The 22,386-nt window shown below is 34.8% G+C and overlaps 1 non-coding gene across 1 annotated transcript in view; it reads right to left on the bottom strand.

Annotated features, from left to right (window-relative positions):
• The window catches only part of LOC115452738, a 108,584-nt gene that overhangs the window by 20,053 nt on the left and 66,145 nt on the right, over window positions 1–22,386 (bottom strand). Inside the window, exons 2-3 of the transcript XR_005112138.1 lie at window positions 1,448–2,682; window positions 988–1,094 (exon numbers count right to left, since the gene is read on the bottom strand). This is a non-coding gene — a transcript (uncharacterized LOC115452738). The remainder of the gene's footprint in view (window positions 1–987; window positions 1,095–1,447; window positions 2,683–22,386) is intronic.

Here is a 22,386-nt window from a genome sequence, read left to right as displayed (position 1 = left end):
TTTTTAATATTTCACTTCAATTCAATATAATCATGGAAACCACAAAAATAAAAGCTAAGGAAGTTATAGGTATTAAGCAGAGTTTAAAATACCGGAGACGCGAATTAGAGCACATCTGATGTTTCAAAGGGTGAGGAAATTGAGTTGTGAGCAAACAAACATCAACTCGTTTTGTGGCGTATTTATAAGTTGTTCCCTTTTCAGGGAAATGGATGTGGCAGTTTTCTATGAAATATATTTAGAATTAGATTCATAAAAGGCAAAGTTTGAAGTTTTGTAGTAGTTTGTTGATTTTACTTGTTAATTACAAATTATAAATATAGGAATATGTCACTCTTAAGAAGGTTTGAATATATAATTTATTAGTATTTGTCTTAAACTAACTAAAGAACCAGATCGGCCTCGCGAGTGTGTTGCTTTAGACATCCTCAAACTCATTTAATCAAATAACATTTCTTAGTAAAATAAAACACAAACATTTGAAGTAAATACAATACGAAACCCCTCTCGAAAGCAAAGCTGATTTCATCTGATGCTTATTGTTAAACAAAAACAAAATAGGATTGATGTGGCAGTTTTCTATGAAATATATTTAGAATTAGATTCATAAAAGGCAAAGTTTGAAGTTTTGTAGTAGTTTGTTGATTTTACTTGTTAATTACAAATTATAAATATAGGAATATGTCTTCCTCGTCCTTGTCTCTTAAGAAGGTTTGAATATATAATTTATTAGTATTTGTCTTAAACTAACTAAAGAACCAGATCGGCCTCGCGAGTGTGTTGCTTTAGACATCCTCAAACTCATTTAATCAAATAACATTTCTTAGTAAAATAAAACACAAACATTTGAAGTAAATACAATACGAAACCCCTCTCGAAAGCAAAGCTGATTTCATCTGATGCTTATTGTTAAACAAAAACAAAATAGATTTCCAACAATCATATTTGCTCAGCAGTATTTAGTCTGGAAAAATTGTTTTGACTCACCTCAGCAACCTGCCTCAAGTCTTCGACGTAAACATTCTCCGTTTGTACTATTTCTGCGCACACCCTCTCCAGCTGAGAGAGACCCGACATCTCGTCAACTAGTTGCTCTGTGAAGAAATTTTATTTAATACAATGAAGCTGTTAGTAGTGTTTCTATTACTTGTCTGGTGAAAATATCTCTTAAATGCGGGAATATAAAATTAAATAATAGGTTTTTGATTCATTTTTGTTATTTAAATTTATCAAATATTTACCACTTTATGATTTGACACAGAATGATTGAATAAAATTCGGTAAAAAATCAACAAGTTATAAGCCCTCGAATTTCCGTAGAAGGAGTAAGTGTCAAGAAACGGGAAAAGAGAACCCATACGCACCCACTCTTGCACGTTGCAATATTTGATATACTGCCTCATTTTTAAATAAATTTTAATGCAGTTTAATATAACTATGTACTCACGTGGCGTGTCCTCGGAATTCCTTTCCTCTGATACACTCGCATTCAGAATACCGGTGTCGACAAAATTGTTACTGCCATTAGCTGACGTCATGTCGGCGTCGCTATGGTCATCCAAACTCTCTATGGATGCCAGATACGCTGAATTCACACCCTTATTCTGCACACCACTGCTTGACGTGGAACTCGAGGACGCAATGGAGCTCATCGATAAAGGCCGACAAACTTCCACAGGCGGCGGGTTTAACCTCATCTCCTTATCTTGCACGCACGTCTTCAAGTTCCCCGTCGACCCTACCGCTTCGGGATAAGGTCCAGTTTTCCGCAGCTGCTTTGCTAGAATTTCCTTTTTAACGAAATCTTTACGGTGTAAGCTGTTTGTAGCTCGTAGAGAAGTTTTGGGAAATTTTGCAGGTGATACATCTGGCGGGCTAGCGGGTTTCTGCTCTTTCGGAGATAATTTTGGATCAAATTCTCTATCGTTTGATGTTATAGATAATTCGATTGATTGATCAATGTATGGTAATGATAGGGAATCAAAAGCGGTCTTATTGTTCGATGGAACGTCATATATCGCTGGCCTGTTATTCGTCGGAACATCATAAGTTTGTTCGTCATCTATTTTGAAATCTGGTTTCACTGGCAATGACTTGACTGGGGTATCTTCTTCGGGGTTTATCCCAGCCACTGGTTTGGAAACACATGGTTTGTCGTAAATTTCTACTGAAGACAAAATCTCGACTCCAGACTGCGATATCTTCGAAGTCGCCCCAACTAAAGGAATGTTCGATTTCTGTCTAGTCGACGTTCTTCCAGCGTTCAAAGTTTTCTTCTGGAATTTCAATGTAGTCGTTTCAGCTGCACTCGATATCATACGTTTCACGTTTGGCGACAAATTGTCGAACGTAGTCTCATTTTTGTTTCTTTTATAGTTCTTTGCTTTTGTTCTTTAATTATAACAGATATATCACTAACTTTAACATCACTCTCATCACTAGCACCATTTCTATCACTGTTAGTTCGTATCGTATATAGTGAACTTTTGTTTACTGTTGCTATAGGGAGTTTTACGCTTCCAGCTAACATGGTGGGATCTTTTGTTCCTTTATCTTCTACAGGCGGGTCATTCCGTGCGTCTTTCGCGGTTTCGAACCTGCTGTCTTCAGGTCGGAGGCTCTTGGGTTCCAGTAGTGAGTCGTATATACCAATTAACGTGGGCGCAAGGTCCGTTGTACTACCTGCAACCAAATGAAATAATGTTTTTAACGAAACACTGGCTTATTTTACAAACGCGATCGATATTGAACTTTAAATCCGAGTAAAAGGTATCATTTTCGAACGCACGTCGAAAGTATGTGGAGACAATCAATTAGGCGTTAATAGCAACTTAATGAGCGCATTCTTGATAACTTTAAAGTTTTTAAGCAAAAATATGAATACTTAAGCAGTAATCCGTAATTTGGCCGGTTTTTAAGGGCTTAAGAAGATAATTTTTTTGTATACTTAATTGTTAAGTATATTCGTGTTTAAAACCTTTTTACTTTGTATTTAAAGAATGTAAATGAAGATAAAGGCACGCCATATTCGTCAGATAATGCTGTAAGTAGAGGATAAAATATTTATTTTCAACCCGTTTTATGAAGAAATAACATTACATAATAATAATATGATATGATGTATCAAAATAAAACTATGATACGGATTTTATCGCGTGTTTTTATATTATAATTTTTCCCGCCGTTTCGAAGACTTTGCAGCCTTCGTGGTCACGGGGCGGACTGTAAATATATGATAAAAAGCAACTGTATTGATTTTCTTACTAAATCTAATAATCTAATAAAAATTCGATGCAGTTTGGATTAATACCTTTGCATACCAAAATAACCTTCGCGACACTACCCAAATAAACCAACAAAACAAAAATAACCAGCAATACAATAGGCCGCGATTGGCCATAAACATACAAAAAAGCTTTTAAAGTTATTATAAGTTCCGTAGGGACACGCGACAACCCCAATTTTTTTCTTTTTTTTGTACAATCAAGTTTTGTCATCATGACACGAGAAACTGAGGTGAACAGGTTCGAAAAAGTATTCATTTGTAAAATGTGTTAAGCTTTTTGTTTTTAATGTTTATACGCACACTCACGCCTTTTATTCCTGAAGGTAGGCGCAGGCGCAACTGGTTCACTCCCTTTACCTATCGCCATATCGGGAACAATTTCTAGATTCCTTCATGATACTGAGTAGAAAAAATCTAATATATAAAATCTACCCAGGTATCAAACCCGAGAACTCAGCACTACAACAATTTCATAAATATTGCATTCTTAATATTAGGTTTTGATGCTCGTACAAAATCGTGATTCACTTCATTTCTACCACTTACAATTTTAAATACAGGTAAAAATACAATCTTGTATTTAGGCACCACACAGACGCCTTAACTTTTTTTGCCTTATTTCATTACAATGGACCACATAAAGGGATACGAGAGTAATAAAACACAATTTACAAGATAATATTACGGCATACGGCTATAAAAAGATATAAGCCTCTTCGGAAATCGTAATATTGGTTGTGTGAGATTAGAGAGCATTTTATGTTTTGTATCGTGGTAATTGCGATACAGTTAGTGGTATTACGCGAACATTGAGGATTTAAATTCATTTTATTTTACAGCTTTGAATGCCGAGACGAGCTTGCTTTTCACTTGATGGTAAACGATACGACCGCCTATAAACAGTAAAAACACCATTCAACACCTTGAATTACAAAGTATTGTTTGGTATTCCACTGCGCTCGCCATCCTGAGACATATGTTAAGTCTTATTATGTCCAGTAATTACACTGCTACAATGTCCTTCAAACCGGAACACAACAGTGACTAAACACTGCTGCTTGGTGGTACCTAACCAAGTGGACTCTAACATATGAGAGACCTACCACCAATTCAATTTGTGGATGTTATTTTCGTATTGAGATTGCCTTAGTGGCGTAGTTGTTCCGTGCCCGGTACGACTGAGGACCCAAGTTCGAATCCCTGGTGGATGCTAAATGTTATTGATTTTTTTTGTTGCTATAAAATACGAGAACTAGTTTTATTTCGATGTCTGACATTCGCTTAAACATAAGAAAACCATTTTTTCATTATCTTACTTATATTATAAATGTGATAATAAAGTTAGATGTTAGAGGAAATCGTTGCATTGATGAATTTGGTCTTTTTTTATACTGCCACGGCAAAGCGACCCTCCTACACCTGATGGTAAGTGGAGTGATCCAATAAAATGTCGACTGACGAGATATGATTACCCCTCGACAATCGACACAATTATGCCGGCACATTGGAATCGGACGTACACTGGCTCATGCCAGAACGTGGGCTACTATGGCTGGTTTTAATACCTTGTGTACGGTGGTCGCTAACTGGTCGGATATAAAATATATACCAGCATAAGCATATGATGTTGTTTGACGACAGACAGATCATTCCAAGATTAACATCTAAACAATATTTAATCTCGGAAAAAAACAGTAGGACATATCCATTCCCAATACTTCTACTTTCGTCGAACACCACCGTTTTCAAAAAAGGAACCCAATCTTTTTTCAATCCTTCACGAAAATGGACCAATCAGAACAAAGCATTTTGAAATGCTTACAAATGATTTATTTTGATTGGTTTTCTCGGGATCGAAGATTAAGGCTGATCGTCTATTGACAACGGCAGTTAGTCAATAAAGCTCAAACCATGTTTTTTTATATTATAGGAAGCAAACGAGCAAACGGTAAGTGATCACCGTGGCCCACGAACATTTGCAATACCAGGGGGCATAGAGATGCCTCGCCGGCCTAAACCAAATGGTCACGTAATGCCACGGGTCAAAGTATAACATACTACAAAGGTTACTACCAGGAAACAAGAGGCAGATGCGATGCGTTTTGTTCGACGGAAGCGCTCTATTGCAAGGTGCAGAGTTCACCGGCACACATGGAATTATATAGAGCTGTTGGTACCAAATTATTAAAATGTATTAACTCAATGCCCATATTTGGCAACCGTATGTTAAAACGATGATACTGATATTTCATATCGGCGGTAAAGGGTATTTGACTTAAGCGAAATTCTTTTTTAAAAAAATTTAATTACTATAAAACATAGAAAAAGTGAAGTAACGGTGAAGGAAAACATCGTGAGGAAACCTGCACATCCGAGAAGTTCTCTATAGGAATTTCGAAGGTGTGTGAAGTCTACCAACCCGCACTAGGCCAGCGTGGTGGACTAAGGCCTAATCCCTCTCAGTATTAGAGGAGGCCCGTGCTCAGCAGTGGGCAAGTATATAATACAGAGCTGATATTATTATTATTATTATAGAAAAAGTGCTGATTTTAAATATGTATGAAAATTAGTGTCGGAAAAATGTCGCTTAAGTTAATTAGCCTTTCAACCGACGATATATGGAGTGGACTTGTATGTGGTCGGTTATACGTTTATATGAGGAAAACCATTCATTTAGAAGTGAAACAGGCGCTTAGTCTGGCAAATATGTACTTAGCTTTATAATAACGATATTGTTTTTTTTTGTTTTTGAGATTGATTGTGTTATTTTTCATAGTTTCTGTAGTGTGGTAAAAAATAATTGCAAGCGCCCTCTGTATAACCGCCTTTATGTTATTGCATAAGCGACAGTACGTAACGAACTTTTCACAAGTTTAATACCATTACAATACTTTCAGGCATATTTTTTTTAAAGTGTGCCACATTTACCTTCAGTTAAAAGAGTTTGTATTACGCCTAAAAAAATTTCCGATATTGTACCAACTCCATAAGTGTCCATAAAAGGAACATAACCCATTTATATTAGAGTGAGTCAGTATTTGGTTCGTGCTGGCCTCTTGAATATCAGTGCTGATAAGGTATATTCAACTCAAGTAGTTGATGGCTTTATTTAGGGCAGCACCTTAATTGGCCGCCCTTATGTCCCCAATTAGAATTGTTTACATAAGGGATTTTTTCGAATCAATAATAGACGTTCATGGTAGTTATGAATTAAGTCTTTGATCAAAGGCATGGCCAATCGGTGACCCAGAGGGGCAAGTTGATACGAAGAATGAGAAAAGTGCGAATTATAGATAAAGTCGAGAGCACATGTTCCTCCCCGACTCTCTCTCTCCAGCTTTAACAATAACATAGAGCAGAGCGTTGGTTATGGTTATGGGCTCCTTTTTCCGCACTTAGCCCGTAAAAAAGTCGGGCCATTGTGCGTGATAGAGCAGAGCGTATTGAGCGTACGGAATGTTAGGCATGGAATTGGTGAATTCATTCGAGTTTCCGTACGGAAATGATTGAGCAAGTCAAGTCTAAGACTTAGGACTTTGGTTGCTTTACATTGGCTATTTTTTTAGAATTCCTAGGAGGGAGCAGCTGGCCCAGCCTGCCTAACCACCCCCCCCTCTCCCTGGCGACGTATTCGTGTTTGATTACATTTATTCTTTATTAAAATTACTTCCGTATAGGTTACGCTGAAAAGATTTTGATGCCATTTGTAAAAGCGGACCTGAATTACAAAAAAAATATTTTTTTTATTAAAAAAGTACTTACCTGGCAAGACTCTTATTACGGAAAAAAAATATCACACAGTCGAAGCTACAACCATCAACTCGTGATATAAATTCTATTAAAATATTATCATTAAGAGAACAACCCCACAACAGTTCCCACGTTCAATTGTTATGAACACTCCATTACGCATTGAGATATCTCTTTTTATCGCGTGTCCGGCATACAAAGGTTTAAATATTCGCTGAAATATCAAAATATCACATTATACTCGACGAAATGGAGACAAACTAGTATTTCGAAAGGCAAATTTTTGTTTTATAATATTTACTTATTTGATTTATTTCTTATTCCTCGCGTCTCTCAATTTTTTATGTAATGGAAGCAGATGACGCTATTTTTTTATTTTAGCTAATTATATAAAAAATAAGGTAAAACTAGTGGTGTAAATAAAAAATATGTGTACATCGCGACTCCGCCCGCGTAAAGAATCTGTCGCGGTATAAGATTCCGTGTGTTTATTTTTCCAAGAGATTAGTGACGAAAATACTTTTTGATGGAACCGTTGTTTTTGTTTTTTTACATATTCAAAAAAGGATTCGCCCACTAGAAAAGAGTATAACTTGTCTTTGATTTTTCTTTTATTTCGTGTTTTGATTTAATAAATATATTATTAGATTTTCTTGACCGTATTTTATATCAACTGTTTAATTGTTAATCTAGATAGTGGTATATTTATGTAAATCTTTTTCATCCAAATCCGTTCACCACTTTCTGCTTTTACTTCTAATAAACATCTGAGTAAATATTAATAACTTATGCTTGGAAACCTGTAATACATCTCCATCTCGATAGAAGAAGGCACAATGCCATGTGTTTCTCCATTGTAAGATGGCCGCTATCAGGGACAAAAATGTTTAAGTAATTACTTATTAATTATTTAAAGCTAAAAAATTTGTTTGTTTGTTTGAATGTGCTAATCTCAGTAATTACCGGTTCGAATTTAAAATTATTTTAGTGTTGGATAGCCCATTTATAGAGGAAGGCTATATTATAACATCACGCTGTGACCAATAGGAGCGGATCGACGCAGAGCATCAATGAAGATGTTGCAAAAATGGGTAAAATTTATTCCTTTTAAGAACTACCGTTGCGTGCGCTGTGTAAACTGTTAATTACTTATATCTCCTAACTAACTCTGAAAACCGAGTCAAGGCGACCGATTGTTATAGAGATCAATAAATTACCGCTAACTGTGGTATTTAACCCGCTCGTACACAATGGGCCTTTTAAAGGAATTTGTCAGCTATCAATTTGAACTATTATGGGTGTGACGCGAACGTGTTGGTGCTGAACAGTAAGGCATATTGGTTTTAATAAATATCTTTGAATAGTTTTGTCTGCTTGAAATCTTTTCGTGGTGTTAGTCAGATGTTTTTCTCTTTTTAACCGACTTCAAAAAAGGAGGAGGTTCCCAATTCGACTGTATTTTATGTTTGTTACCTCAGAACTTATGACTGGGTGTACCGATTTTGATGATTATTTGATGTTTTTGGATCCTTGGCTTCGGAGATACATCAGAAAACTCTTATTCATCGATCTATGTGCAAGATATAATGGAAATTCGTTCAGTTTTCTTCAACCTTCGCTTTTATTAGTCATATAAAACTCCAATAGAATACAAATTATTAAAGATATATATAATAGTTTGATCACAGCCCCGCTCGCGTGAAAGTCTTTTGCGGGAATTGAAATGCCAGTATGTTTTCTGGGACTAAAAACGCCGTAATGTTAAATTATAATTAGATCTCTCTGTCCAAATTTCAATAAGATCTAGCAATGATAGTAGGCTCATACTTCTCCATCCACGAGATGAATACGATAGCCTAGTTGAGGTGAACGGACTGCCGAGACGAATGTCCGCAGATTCATAACTCAAAAACACGCTCTCTGACTTATGTAAAATTCTGTGTGTATTATTTGTGAATTATCGCTTGCTTTAACGGTGAAGGAAAACATCGTGAGGAAACCTGCATAGCTAAGAAGTTTTCTATAAGAATTCTGAGAGTATGCAGAGTCTGCAAATCCGCACTAGGCTAACATGGCGGACTAAGGTCTAATCCCTGTTTGTAGTAGAAGAGGCCCGTACCCAGCAATGGGACAGTATACATCAAGGTTGATAGTATAATTAAACGATAAAATATATTCTTCTATCTAAAATACAATATTGCCTCACTGTAACGTACGCACACGTCCTATTGTAATATTTAGGGCGTGAAAGGTTATTGGTTCAAGGATGTGTTAGCGAACTGTCAGATAACGTCTTATAACGTCGTCACTACGAAGGCATGTCAATTATACCGAATTAACACCGTGTTAAGTCTTAACTTAGTTGCAGAATGGTCTGTGTAGGTACCGAAATGACTTTACATGCTTGAAAATAAGATAATACTGATTAAATTTAGTTTTTCTGAAAGCAATGGATCCTATAATAATATAAAAATAATCAACGCTGGACTTAACAGTCAGGTTCCTTAGACATATCAACGTTTTCAAATGTTGTCATAGCAGTTATTAAAAATATCGAGCTATCAAAAAAATTGAGAACTTCATAATTTAAAAATGGAATACGTTGCTCTGTATTTATATCACCATGACAGTTATCAGAAATTTTAATTATCCGAAAAAGATTAGAACAAACTGTCAAATTTGAAAATGGAACACGTTCGACAAAATGGCCACCCAACTGCCAACATAGCTGTTAACCTGTTGTAATAATTTAAAACGTGTCAAAGCGTTCTGTCATCGAGTCCAAAGATTATCTTCTCTAACGAGGTGAGAACATCCCACAAATAACTGACATAACACGGAAGAATCTCACAGTTTGTTTTATTACGTTGACAAATTGGGCTTAAAATCGTAACTTCAAAGTACCCGTAGATAGACCTCATTTGATTTTCTTAAAAATATACAATCAAAATAATTGTGATTTTTGTTAATGAATCATTTTCTGATATAATTTCCGCTTGGTTAATTTACTTATGAAAGTTACATATTCATATCGATTTCTAAAGTTAGTTATTTTTTCAACAAATATAATAAAACCTTATAAAGTTCCGAAATTAAAAAAATATATAAATAAATTATAATGTAACTTTTCGAATCGATAACGTTGTATCGAATACAAAAACTTGTTAAAAGAATTTAGAAAGCGAACGCTGATGTTACATTTTAAATTTGGAAATAAAATATTAATGGTGTTAAAATTTAAATTGCAATTAATTTTACGCTTGAACAGTTTCATAATTAACTAAATTACAAATACACAGAACAATAGCACCACCAACCCTCTATTCAAACAATATTCCATTCGAATTTTGAAAAATATATCTATATGCCTCTCACACACTACAACATAACGTTATCTCACTCTTATTTGAGTCCGTAATGTTGGCAATAAATTAAGCCGTCCAAAACAGTTCAAAGAGAGACTTGAGATTCCAGAGGGCACTCGACATGACTCATTCAAACAAAAAATAACGAATTGTTTCGAAGTATTGTTGAGTGTAGATCAATCTAGCTGTGAGGAGTCCGTGGGAACTAAAACGCATAGTTAAAATAATCGTATTGTCTCTTGACCGCGTAAAAAAACCATTTGACCGCAAAAAAGTGACGTGTGATTGAAATTTTTATGTCGTTTTGCCTACGCTGTTTTTAGGAACACATTACTTTAAATGGCTCATTGTTAAATGTCTTTATATCATCCTACTTTTCGTTTTCACACATCAGCTAAGTAAATAAAAGGTGCATACAGACTCAGTCAAATACAAACGAAATTGTAAAATCAGTTACATCTCTGCCCACCTCGTACGTTACGGTTATTGTATTGTACTAAAATAAACTGTTTGATGTTAACTATTTAAATCTTCAGTGCAGTCGGGTTAATGCGCACTCCACGAATACAGATCAAAGTGAAAATCTACGTGTACCGATACAAATAAATGGTACTGACATGCATTCAGATGTAACTTTCTTTGAAACTTGTGTTTATTTAGATTGCAAAGGAATTTTAAATTCTCTCTTAACTTAGGCAATGATTTCAAATACAATTTGTAGGTATTCGCGTGTAAGTATGAAAATTTCTATAAACTAAATCACATTATTCGAATGTTGGTACTTAATAAGAGTACCAATGAAAAATAAGTTATAGTCAATTTACTGGTGGTAGTTCTCTGCTGCGAAGAATCATCTACTTACGTCCTACCGCAATGTCTATTCCTACGGCTAAGCACCAATGTGCATACGCTATTGTGTTTCGGTTTGAAGGATAGTAGCCAACCAGCTTCAACAGGTGTAGGTTATTATGTTCTAGATTTGTTGCGATTATCGGAGACCTAACAATTACAATCTTCTTTCTTAATCCTTATTCACACACACACAACACCACGCATACACCAGGCACCCACTTTTCGCCGAATGTGTTCCGTCCCATGATGTAATAGGGGGCGAGCCTATCACCATATCGCACTCAAATTCGAGACTCCGGGCTGATACTGAGCAGAAAAACTCAAATATCACTTTTGACCAACCCGGGATTCAAACCCAGGACCCCAGAGTGCTGTCGTACCGTGCTTAAAGCACAACTACGCCACCGAGGCAGTCAATCCTTATTCAACCTCTTTAAAGGTTGGCATCACGTTTATAACTCCTCCAACGGAGTAAAACCTTAATTATAAATTTCTACCGGAGTTCGTCTGCTCGTTGCCTAAAATATCTTTCTTAAGGGCAGCGGTCCAATGAAAAATCCCCCTAAATTAAAATATATTGCAACATTACAACTAAAATTGGACACTGACCGCTTTTAGGCTTCAAACTTGAATACTAATTAGAAACTCAAGGTACACGCTGTCCTAAGAGACTGTACGGCGAAAGGGTTAGGAGCCACAACCGAAAGGACAAGATGGTTGGCAAAGTCACATTACTTACCGAACGAATGTTTGGATTAGCCTTACAACCCCACGCTTATCCTTCTATAATATGTAATTGATAAAATATTCTTGCAGGCATGTAACAGAAAGATTTGACTTAATTTTGATGCCTGTGTTTTATAACCTACTTGGAGAGATCTAATGCTAAATATTTAAAAAATACCCACAAATGTTGTATGACTTTGGATTCGAATCCAAGACCTCAATCTGATACTAATATTGAATATACGACATCGCTAAAGCACGTAAAGCCGTTGGTCCTGCGCCTGATCTCTCTCCGGTAATGTCGGCTTGCCGTCTCACCAAACTATGAGAGTAAAGGAACAGAGAATGCATCTGTGTATTGCGCACACACTTGTGCACTATAATATATCCTGCGTTAACATTGGCCGCCGTGGTCGAAATTCGGCAAGGACGAGGTTATGGTTATACGACATCGCTAATTCAAGGAAGCAACTCCATTAAAGCCGACTAACTCAGACAATGGAAACATATCCTAAGAAGATGACCATCTTACTCTTTGCACGTTTTGTAGATTTTTGAAGTACGCACAAGAACAATCTAGAAGACTAGAACCTATTTCGAAAAAATGCACCCAAAATAGACTTTAATAACTCAACTTAAGTCCAGACATTATCCCGTATAAAGACATACGACCCTAAAGATAAACAACGGTACGCCAAGTCAATAGAATGGCGGTGAGTACACGATGATTAGTGAAAGCAACGAACAATGGACGCCACAGGACCCTCACGAGGGAAACGGGGAAAGTTGTTGGAGATATGATGGTTTTGTTATAATTAAAAATGCAAGCGATCTTTTGTTTACGTAAAACAGGAAAATTATTAAGGTGAAATTTGAATAATTGTAGTCGAGACTTTATTTGTTTTTAATCTCATATGTTTTAGGTAATTTAACGAGGGTTACTAGATAAAAATAATCATTTAGTCATTTCAACAAGATGGTAATAATACATTGAAAACTATTTGACTATATTTAGACAAAAATATAATTTATAATCTATATACTATTACATAACAAAGCATCTTCTTTAAAAACACTCATAGGTTAGTAAATTTCATCTAAGAATCTTTACATAAATCCAATTCCAACGCCACATATAGCATAAATAAATAACTTGCCCATTCATCAAAGAATGCAATAAATATCCATTAAAAGTAAAACGTGCGTATTTCTAATGTTAAAAACTGGTAGCGTGTGTTTTCCAGCGTCGCGTCGGCGCCGGCGCACGCCCTAAGCATACTATACTGCTTAACGGGACGTCTGCTTACATTAGATATCGGCTAGGATTCCTAGCGTGCCTTTTAGTGCCCATTGTTGCAATTACATGTATTTGAATTAATTTATGTAACATGCTGGCCTTTTTTAATGTAAACATTGAACGGACAAAGGAATAAAGTGGGGCAGCCTCGAGTCGTATGTATTTGATAGTGCACAAAAAAACAATAATGAAATTGAAAAGATGACTTATTTTTTAACCGTCAAAACAGTATGGAATAAAGAATCAAATACACAGATAAACAATAATAACATTCTGGCATTTAAAACTGTATCAGTTCGATGTAGATACATTATAAATATGAAGAAAAACTAATATGGGGAAATGTTATTAGAGCAATAGAAGCCATAACAACAGTTTTTATATTTTTGTTTCTGTTTGTATGTTACACGTATCACGCGAAAACTCATAATGCGTGGAATTAAATGCAGGTCACCGATGGATTGCTAAAGGTCTAATTTAAAATATAGGCTTTATCCCGGGAAAATATAAAGCGGAAATACCTTTTCACGCGGACGGAGCAAGCAATCAAGATCACCATTATGACGCAAGGAGATTAGTAGATTATAAAGCCTAATTTAAACAATGCAGGGTTCATACCTTGATCGTCTTAGATTAAATTTAATAATCGACTTATAATTGACAGTCCTGCCAAGACTGTCATCGGTTGTCATCGGCAGAGACATCAAACTATACGGCCTATGTTGAGATTAAAATGTGCACATAAAATGCATGCCGTGGCGCCGAAGCGAGAATCTCTCAATCGATAATGAATATTCATCCGACCGGGCCGCTTTTACTGTTACGCCGTTTGGACTTGATCAACGCGTCGCCATGACACCTTGTGTTGCCAGCCGTGATGTATTTATTTAGCTTTGACAAGATAATTCTGCTATACTTACCAGTTTTTCATTGAGAATTACAGGAAAAGTTTGTGTTATTTTTGTGTAAATTATGATGTTTGTGCTATGCCTATTACATTTTATATATAACAAATGTATTTATGCTTTTCAACACCATCTATTTTTATAAATTGCCTGACAATCTAAAAAAGACAGTCTGTGATCTCACTGTAAAATTATTCAGGCATTCGAAAGTAATAAAGTAATTTGTATTTAGGTCCAACCAAAAACATTTTACAAACCGAATTTTCGAAAATAAACATTCCGCGTGTGACATCGCAAAAACATATTGAATACATTATGCGTGAACGACGATTTTTACCCATAAATAGGAAATTGTAAATAAGGTAATTTGAATTCATGGCAACACTGTAAATACACTAATGAGTAAAGGTGTGCTCGCGGCGGTGTGCGATTAGGTGACGACCGTGTTGCGGTATTTATACAGATACTGATTAGACTCGACAGCGACATGTAGCCGTATCTTCCGCTTTGATAGCTTGTTACTTTGTTTATTTATTATTGGATGCGCTAATTTTGTGGATATTGAGATGCTGTTATACCATCTTGGTGACATTTACAAATATAAATATTTAATTATACTTAAAAATATTTCATTTATTTTCGTAATGAGTGCAAAAATTGCAACTGCAGATTTCGCATAGTATAGAGTAGGGGAATGATGGATTTTATCTTCTTCTATTTCTATTGATTGACGAGACGCCTGACAGTAAGCCATACGACGCTAAACAAGCACATTTATATGATTACATTCGTATCAGTCTATATTTCAAAATACATAACGGTTACTGACTAATTGCCACTGGTTTCATCATCAACGCCCATAAACAACGACATCTGGTCGCAACTTGGGATAATAACAGAATTTCCTGGTCGTAACTTGCGAACATAACAATGTGTTCAAACCTTTACCTGTCGTGTCAAATGCCGAAATCCCACGGCGACATTCACGCGTCGCGCGCGGAATCCAAATGCGATACCGGCAATTCCAGTTCAGCTTGAATTTGTAAAGTATAATCCGACGTAGATTGACTGGGGAAAGTTTTGATACGTAATGCGGACGAGAAGTCATCCCCTAGCATTGTTTTGTAAAAGAAATCATCGTCTCGTCATTAATTAAATGGTAAATTGTAGGGATTTTTGTATCCGTCCAGATAGCGACCACAGTACACAATATGTAAAACCCTCCATAGTAACCCAGGTAAGTATTTCGCGTTCCAGTGTGTTCGATTTCAAACAGGCCGGCATAATTGTATTGACTGGCGATTGAAACAAGAGTAATTATTTGTCACATAAATCCGTTAAATAAAAATTTAAATCTTTCCAAAGACAAAATTCTGATCACAAAATACCCAAGGTTATCTAAACTTGTCCTTGCTAGTTTTTAGACTTTTTTTAGATACCTGAGACCCGCACACCTGTCGTGTGACGTCATAAGGTTTTAAGATGACACGCTATAGATATATTTAACAACAGTATTTATAGATTAAAGATTACTACCACTATCTCATAGACAACCAACATGACAGCTTGCTGCTTTTCATCATCCCCAGCAACATGGAAGTCTACTGCTAAACATAGGTCTGCATAATTTGTATAGCGCCGAGCTATCCTGATTTTTCATACAAGGTAAAAGGGACCTAATAATACTGTCTTAAAATTATTTCTTGCAGCCTTCATGGTCACGGGGGGGACTGAGGTGTTGTTTATCCGCAAAGTCAAAGTTACAATACGTACGTAAATTTTACAAATATACAACGTTTTTAATTTTTTTAGCTGTGGTGGTCCGATCTACGCAGAATAACATTCGCGTAAACATAAGAAATCATTAAATATTCCTAGGCCCTAACATATCTTAACTTCCTACTCTTAATTACGCTAAGATGTCACGTCAGTGCATCTATTCTTCCAGTGTTTATTTATTTAAGGACCTCCAACAAAGGATACACGGCATATAATAAACACAATGTCGTAGTATTTGTAGAATTAGCAATGTGACGTGCCTCTTCAATTATAGAAGACCACAGCATGCAAATTTATATATTAGTATAGCAGCAGAAATAATAATATTTGTTATCAATATTATTTAAATATACAAGTAGAAACTTAAAACAGACAAAAGTGTTAAGTGTTTAAGTATAGAAAACGTCATATGGTAAAGCTTCTCGTCTTATGCAATAAAAACTGAATAATAATAACATTTTCATAATGTAAACTATACCCTACTCACCGGTAATAAGGATGAGCAAAAACATCAAACCTCGTGATGTACAAAGTATTTTTACCTGTCCCGTAATTCGTTCTCGATTGATTATGACCATATACCGCCCGCGAAGTTTGCGTACAGTTATTACACATGACAACTTTAGCTTGACATTTACAAAAATAGATTAAAAGTACTTCTCAGTAGTAGAGGAGGCCCGTGCCCAACAGTGGGACAGTATATAATACAGGGCTAATGTTATTATTACATTAGTAGTCTTTAATATTAAAATATTTGCTGTTGGTGTATCATAAAAACAAATTTATAAAAAATACTACAAAACGCAAAATTAACTTCAATCGGAATTTTATTTTTTCTTTATCTAAGTTAATTTTAGTGAGAAAAGAAATAAATAGAGATATTGTAAACCGGAATAACTGCAAACAAGCATCAAACCCGCGACCTTCCTCAATCCTCAGTTATAAAGTTAATTACTCAAGTCTTCAATCCTAATGACAAGACGAAAAATCTCGCATCACGTCTCTCCATAAACAACAGCATCACTATTCAAAACTTCGAGTTACAAACTCTATTAATTGACATAGAGCTCAAACTACACAAATGAATTGTTAGTCACCTGTAGAGATATTCATCAACAGCATCTATTAACAGCGAAAGATCTATATCACCCGATTCCTGTCGACTTTCTTTCATGTAGAATTTATGTAGAATATAATTATCATTAGAACGATTTGCAGAACGATTCATGTATATTAGTACCTATATGTTGTGTCCGGTTCCCTTTTGGAAAATTTCACCTTTCGCCACTGACATCTATAGTATCTGATTTATGCTATATTTGTCTACAGCATGAATGAAGTTCTACAGAAACCCAACGTAAGTGGCTTACTATGCCGTGCTAAGAGCAAAAGCGATATGTCAGGAAAACCTTATTTCGAGATAATCGTAGTTTTGTAAATATAGTTCTATAGTTTTGTATGTAAAACTGAGATAGAGAAACTCTTTTAAGTTTTTATTAAGAAGTTCTAAACAAGATACAGTTATTTAGGTAAGTTCATTGGATGGGTATTTGTTAAAGCTATCTGGCGACATAAAAATTAAGATGTTGATTTTTTTTTGAGATACCGCTTTTGAGCTTAGAAGGGCAGTACTGTTGTATTTAATTGGGTTAAATTTTCGTACGTTTCAACACCCTTATCACTTCCCAAATGCTTCTTTTCCTTGAAAGCCTAGAACGCATCCGTGTATTTTTGACATTGTGAATATTAATGAGGATAGATATTGACACTCATCGACATGAGATAGCCCACTCGTTTGCAAGTCCACACTCAAAATGTCACCGCAATGTGAAGACGCAATCACAAAACAGCTCGTTTGAATAATATATTCCGGTGACATCGTTTTTAAAATTCCTCACATAACTACAATATTTATGTACTAAAAACAAACATATATCATGCCAAATATGACTTTACTATCATAATAAAGACATTAAATGCTTATAATATGGTAAATATTTGTCTATTTGTGTCATTAAAGAACTGTAAATTGGTGTTAAACTCGTATATTTGAGCTAAAATAGAACGGTAAGCCGAAAATAATGAAGTAATATTTTATCTTTAATGTTTGACCCCATACATCAAATTGAATCTGTGTCTTTGAAAAATAGGTCCCTGCATTCCCTTTAAACACTTATTCCAACAAATTGTGTATTAGCTTTTTAAATCTCTTTCAATGGATTTTTAATTGTGGCCATAAAAGGTATTAACTAAACAAACAATATTTTAAGCTGCTATATTTTAATACCATCTGAATATTAAATTCAGAAGCTACTTCCTGAGTTTAATCTGATTATTTTCTCAACGTAACTTTTTTATAAGTTAAGTACATTACGATTTAATTTGAAAACAATGACAAGTTTCCCACGACTTTTTAAAAAAATGATCGTTATGGAATCGACTAAGGTCATAGACCATACTGCCAAGATAGCCACAAACAAAGGAATTTGTTTCCGAATGCTGCACACACAGAAAATGAATTTTATTTTATAACTAAATAAATAAATGTTAATTTAACCTTAACTCATCTATATACAAACCTTATTGAGAAGGCAACGTCCTTGCGCCCACCAGAAACCTATTATTCTAATTAATTAACCCGCTAGGTTATACGCGGCCTGTCACATCTGTTTATAAGCTATACGTCTACTACGATACTATTTGAAAACAAAGCTTATGATTCATTAAACAGAAATCAACAATTACAGACCTTAACTTAAAGCGATAAAGTCTGAAATCGATGTATAATGTAGAGTCTCCGACAGGCCAGTTCCGAGATCTAATGTCATCGTACGATAGCCGTAATTGTTGTTTTACGATGCAAATTAATCATTAAATGGCTGTCCTACCTATTATAAGGGCTGGATCTAATAGACTCGTCTGAGGAAACAGGAAGCCCGGTGTTTCTCTATGCTTGAAGACAATTACAGCTTACCAACAATTCCTTTGCCTTTAACTTCTTTAGTTTTTTTTTTCATATTAAATTTATAAATTTTAAATAAAGAACCGCTTTTCTTTTTTTGAATCTTTGAAATTCAAATAAATAATGTTTATGCTATCGTAGAGAAAATCATAACAGTCGCGGCTAATCCTAACCTTTCTAATTATTTAAAAACAATACTACAAAATCCACTAAATCCTACAAGAGACAATTCTCTTACGTTGCCCTCATCAATCTAACTACTGAATATTCGTACATTGTCATAATACTTTACGTAAGCCACTAGGAAGCGCTCGTTCCTTATTAACGGCCGTACAATTTGCAACCATTGTTTGACGGGTGATGCAACCAGCAGGCCCCGGGGTAGATATTAACTCAATACCTGGGTGGTAGAAAGTGGCGGAAGTTTGTTATTTTTAGGTTAGATTTGCGTTTAGATTCAAATTGCAATTTATCAAAGAGGTTATATACTACATATTAATTTAAAAATCGAACCACAAATGAAATAGGACAAAATTTACCATCCACAGATAATACATACATAAACTATGAAAATATATATAGCCATTTTATTAAAAGAAACAATTACTTATTTATCAGTTGTTGCAACAAATTACTTAAACCCAAATAATTCAAGCATAATGTTGCAAGTTCCTTGTACAAATGCGTAACAATTTCATCAATTATTTGTTACAACGCTTTTTATCTACGAGTGTATCAATTAACTAGCTAACTGAATTCTATACATAAAACTGTAGACTACTTAGCACATCGTTCTTTTACGAGTGGCAATCGATTTTACTTGAAACTTAGTTATAATCTAACATTTTACGCATATAGTTTTGTGTGCATTGCAATTCATAACGGGACTTTTCATAAATTAATATGAGTAGGTATAACGGACTAAACTGTCAAAACTTTTTTTAGTTTGTGCGATATTTTGAAATAAGAATGTGATTGCCCCGCCCAGACCCTGAAGATGTGTAAATCATACATTTAAAATATTTTGACAAAGGTCAGTCGCCAATTTTAGTAAACATTCTAAATATTATAATCGCCTGTATTTGAGAGATTAACATCTTTTTAAATATGAACCAGAGACAACTAAGGCCAGTAATGTTAACCTTTTAAAATCAATATTACACCGTAGTACCAACATTACGACAGTAACATCTGTGATTGTAGATAAGTCGGACTTATCTGATTGCTGGCAGGTTTGCGCCAGTTTTGCAATAGAGCACGACTAAATTATATTTCCCACTGAAATCACATCCAACCTGCTTTAGCATCCGGCGGAGCGTGTTTATGTAATACATTTGTAATAAATGTTACGATATCGTAAACATTGGCATTATAATGAGGTTCCGTTGCTACGTGATGAAAAAAGATTAACAGATGATGCGAAAGTCGTATTTAATTTATAAATCCATTCTTTCTTAATTATTCTTTGTATTTTTTTTATTAAAATAAATCAAATTAAATGTGAATGAATTTTAAAATTGGTGCCCTAAAAAATAAATTAACTGGTAAGTTCACGGCAACCAATATAATAGAAGGCTGTCACAAATGGCAATAGATTATAATATCAAAATTTGCATACAAATGGAATATTAATAACATAGTGTACAAAATTGCATATTTTTTCTTCAAGCATCGGTTAGCTGTATACATTCAAATAATCTCTTAGGAATAGCCGTTTACGTTACTAAAAGAAATATATTTTTGTTCTTTTTACCTTTTTACATCCGATTAATTTAACATTATACCTACTCAATTCATTGATATATATGTACTACGTATTAGATCTGGCGTTCCGAACTCACTGTGTTCAACTGAAGTGTACTGCAATCCAGTATTGGTTGCCATTTTATTTATATTCTATTTAAAGCGCTTTAGTACTGCATATTTAAAGTTTGGTTAGACGATTGATGTTTTAGCTTTTAATTTGAATTGCTTTGCATGACGAGACGAGCTTGCCATTCGCCTGATGATAAGCGATACGACAGCTCATAAACAGTACAACCACCATCCAACACCTTTAATTACAAAGTATTGTTTGGTATTCCACTGCGCTCGCCATCCTGAGACATGAGATGTTAAGTCTTATTATGTCCAGTACTTCCATTGGCCACAATGTCCTTGAAACCGGAACACAACAGTGATTACAAACTGCTGCTTGGCGGCCGAAATAGACATTGCGGTGGTACCTACCCGGGCGGACTGTGAATTATGAGAAACATACCACCAGTAACAATTCGTGTCTATAGTATATACGTCAATGACTTGTACAATGGATAGGTTATTATGTTATATTATGTTCAGACTTTTTAACGACACATTTGACATCAACACACCTTGCATGGATGTACTAATGACAGTTGCGTTGTGTGTGGGCCAGAGTTCGCTGATAGCTTCCTGATAGTAATTTTTGCGATCCAAGGATTCTTTCTGGATTCCTATATTTCTTTTTAGTATTAACTATAATTAGAAGTAGCTTTATTTGTGATAGGTCCATTAATGTAACAAGGATTCTTTCTGGATTCATATATTTTTTTTAGTATTAACTATAATTAGAGGTAGCTTTATTCGTATTCTTTAATGTAAAAACTAAGGAACTTTACCAAAATTTTAAATAGAAATAAGCAAACAAACAAAACTTAAAACAAGAATGTTATGAATTTATAGTTTTTAGCTTCATCAGACAAACATATTTTACTAAAAAAACAACTTTAGAATTAGTAATGGAATTCGAAGAAAAAACTACTTTAAATGTATTAATTTATAGTAGTTATAGTTATAGTAGTTATTAACTTGCAATCTCTGAATCACTAAAGAGGATTCATAACGTAATATGTCCTCTGCGCGATGCACGTTAGAATTTTAACTACACGGTCAGCCAGCGAAGGCGAACCGTTGCTTAACTTCTAAATGGCAGCCTCCACGACATTAAAACCTTCGGATATTCTCACATAAATGTTACCAAAGAGGATAACAATTATAAAGTTATGGGCAATAATTTGAATGTACGTTGTTGGCTAGCACATGTACAATTAACAACATATGGTTAAATAATAAAAGAATATAAGTATTAAAAATATAATTATTACTCTCGATTATTTGCAAAATAATCGATAATGGCTTTACAAAAGAGCCATGTGCACGTCTGTATGGACAAAGATGCCGTAGCCGTATCCATTTTATAAATTAACTACAAGCTTTTTATAAGCTATGATTTTAAAAATAAAGCATTCCTCATTTAAATAAACATCATATAATATCGTTATGCTACTGGTTGGTTCCACCAATTTTAAAAACAAAACATTCTTTATTTAAGTTAATCTAAAGATCATAAATACAGAAAAATCCTTTGTACAAATAAACCACGTAATAATCTAAGAACTGCTTCCGAGATGACATCATGAGAAACGGTCAAACGACCTTACAAA

This window comes from Manduca sexta, chromosome 2 (genome assembly GCF_014839805.1).
Source record: "Manduca sexta isolate Smith_Timp_Sample1 chromosome 2, JHU_Msex_v1.0, whole genome shotgun sequence".
Taxonomy (NCBI): Eukaryota; Metazoa; Arthropoda; class Insecta; order Lepidoptera; family Sphingidae; genus Manduca; species Manduca sexta.
The sequence above is the reverse complement of the archived record's forward strand: the minus strand, read 5'-3'. Positions and strand labels throughout refer to the sequence as shown.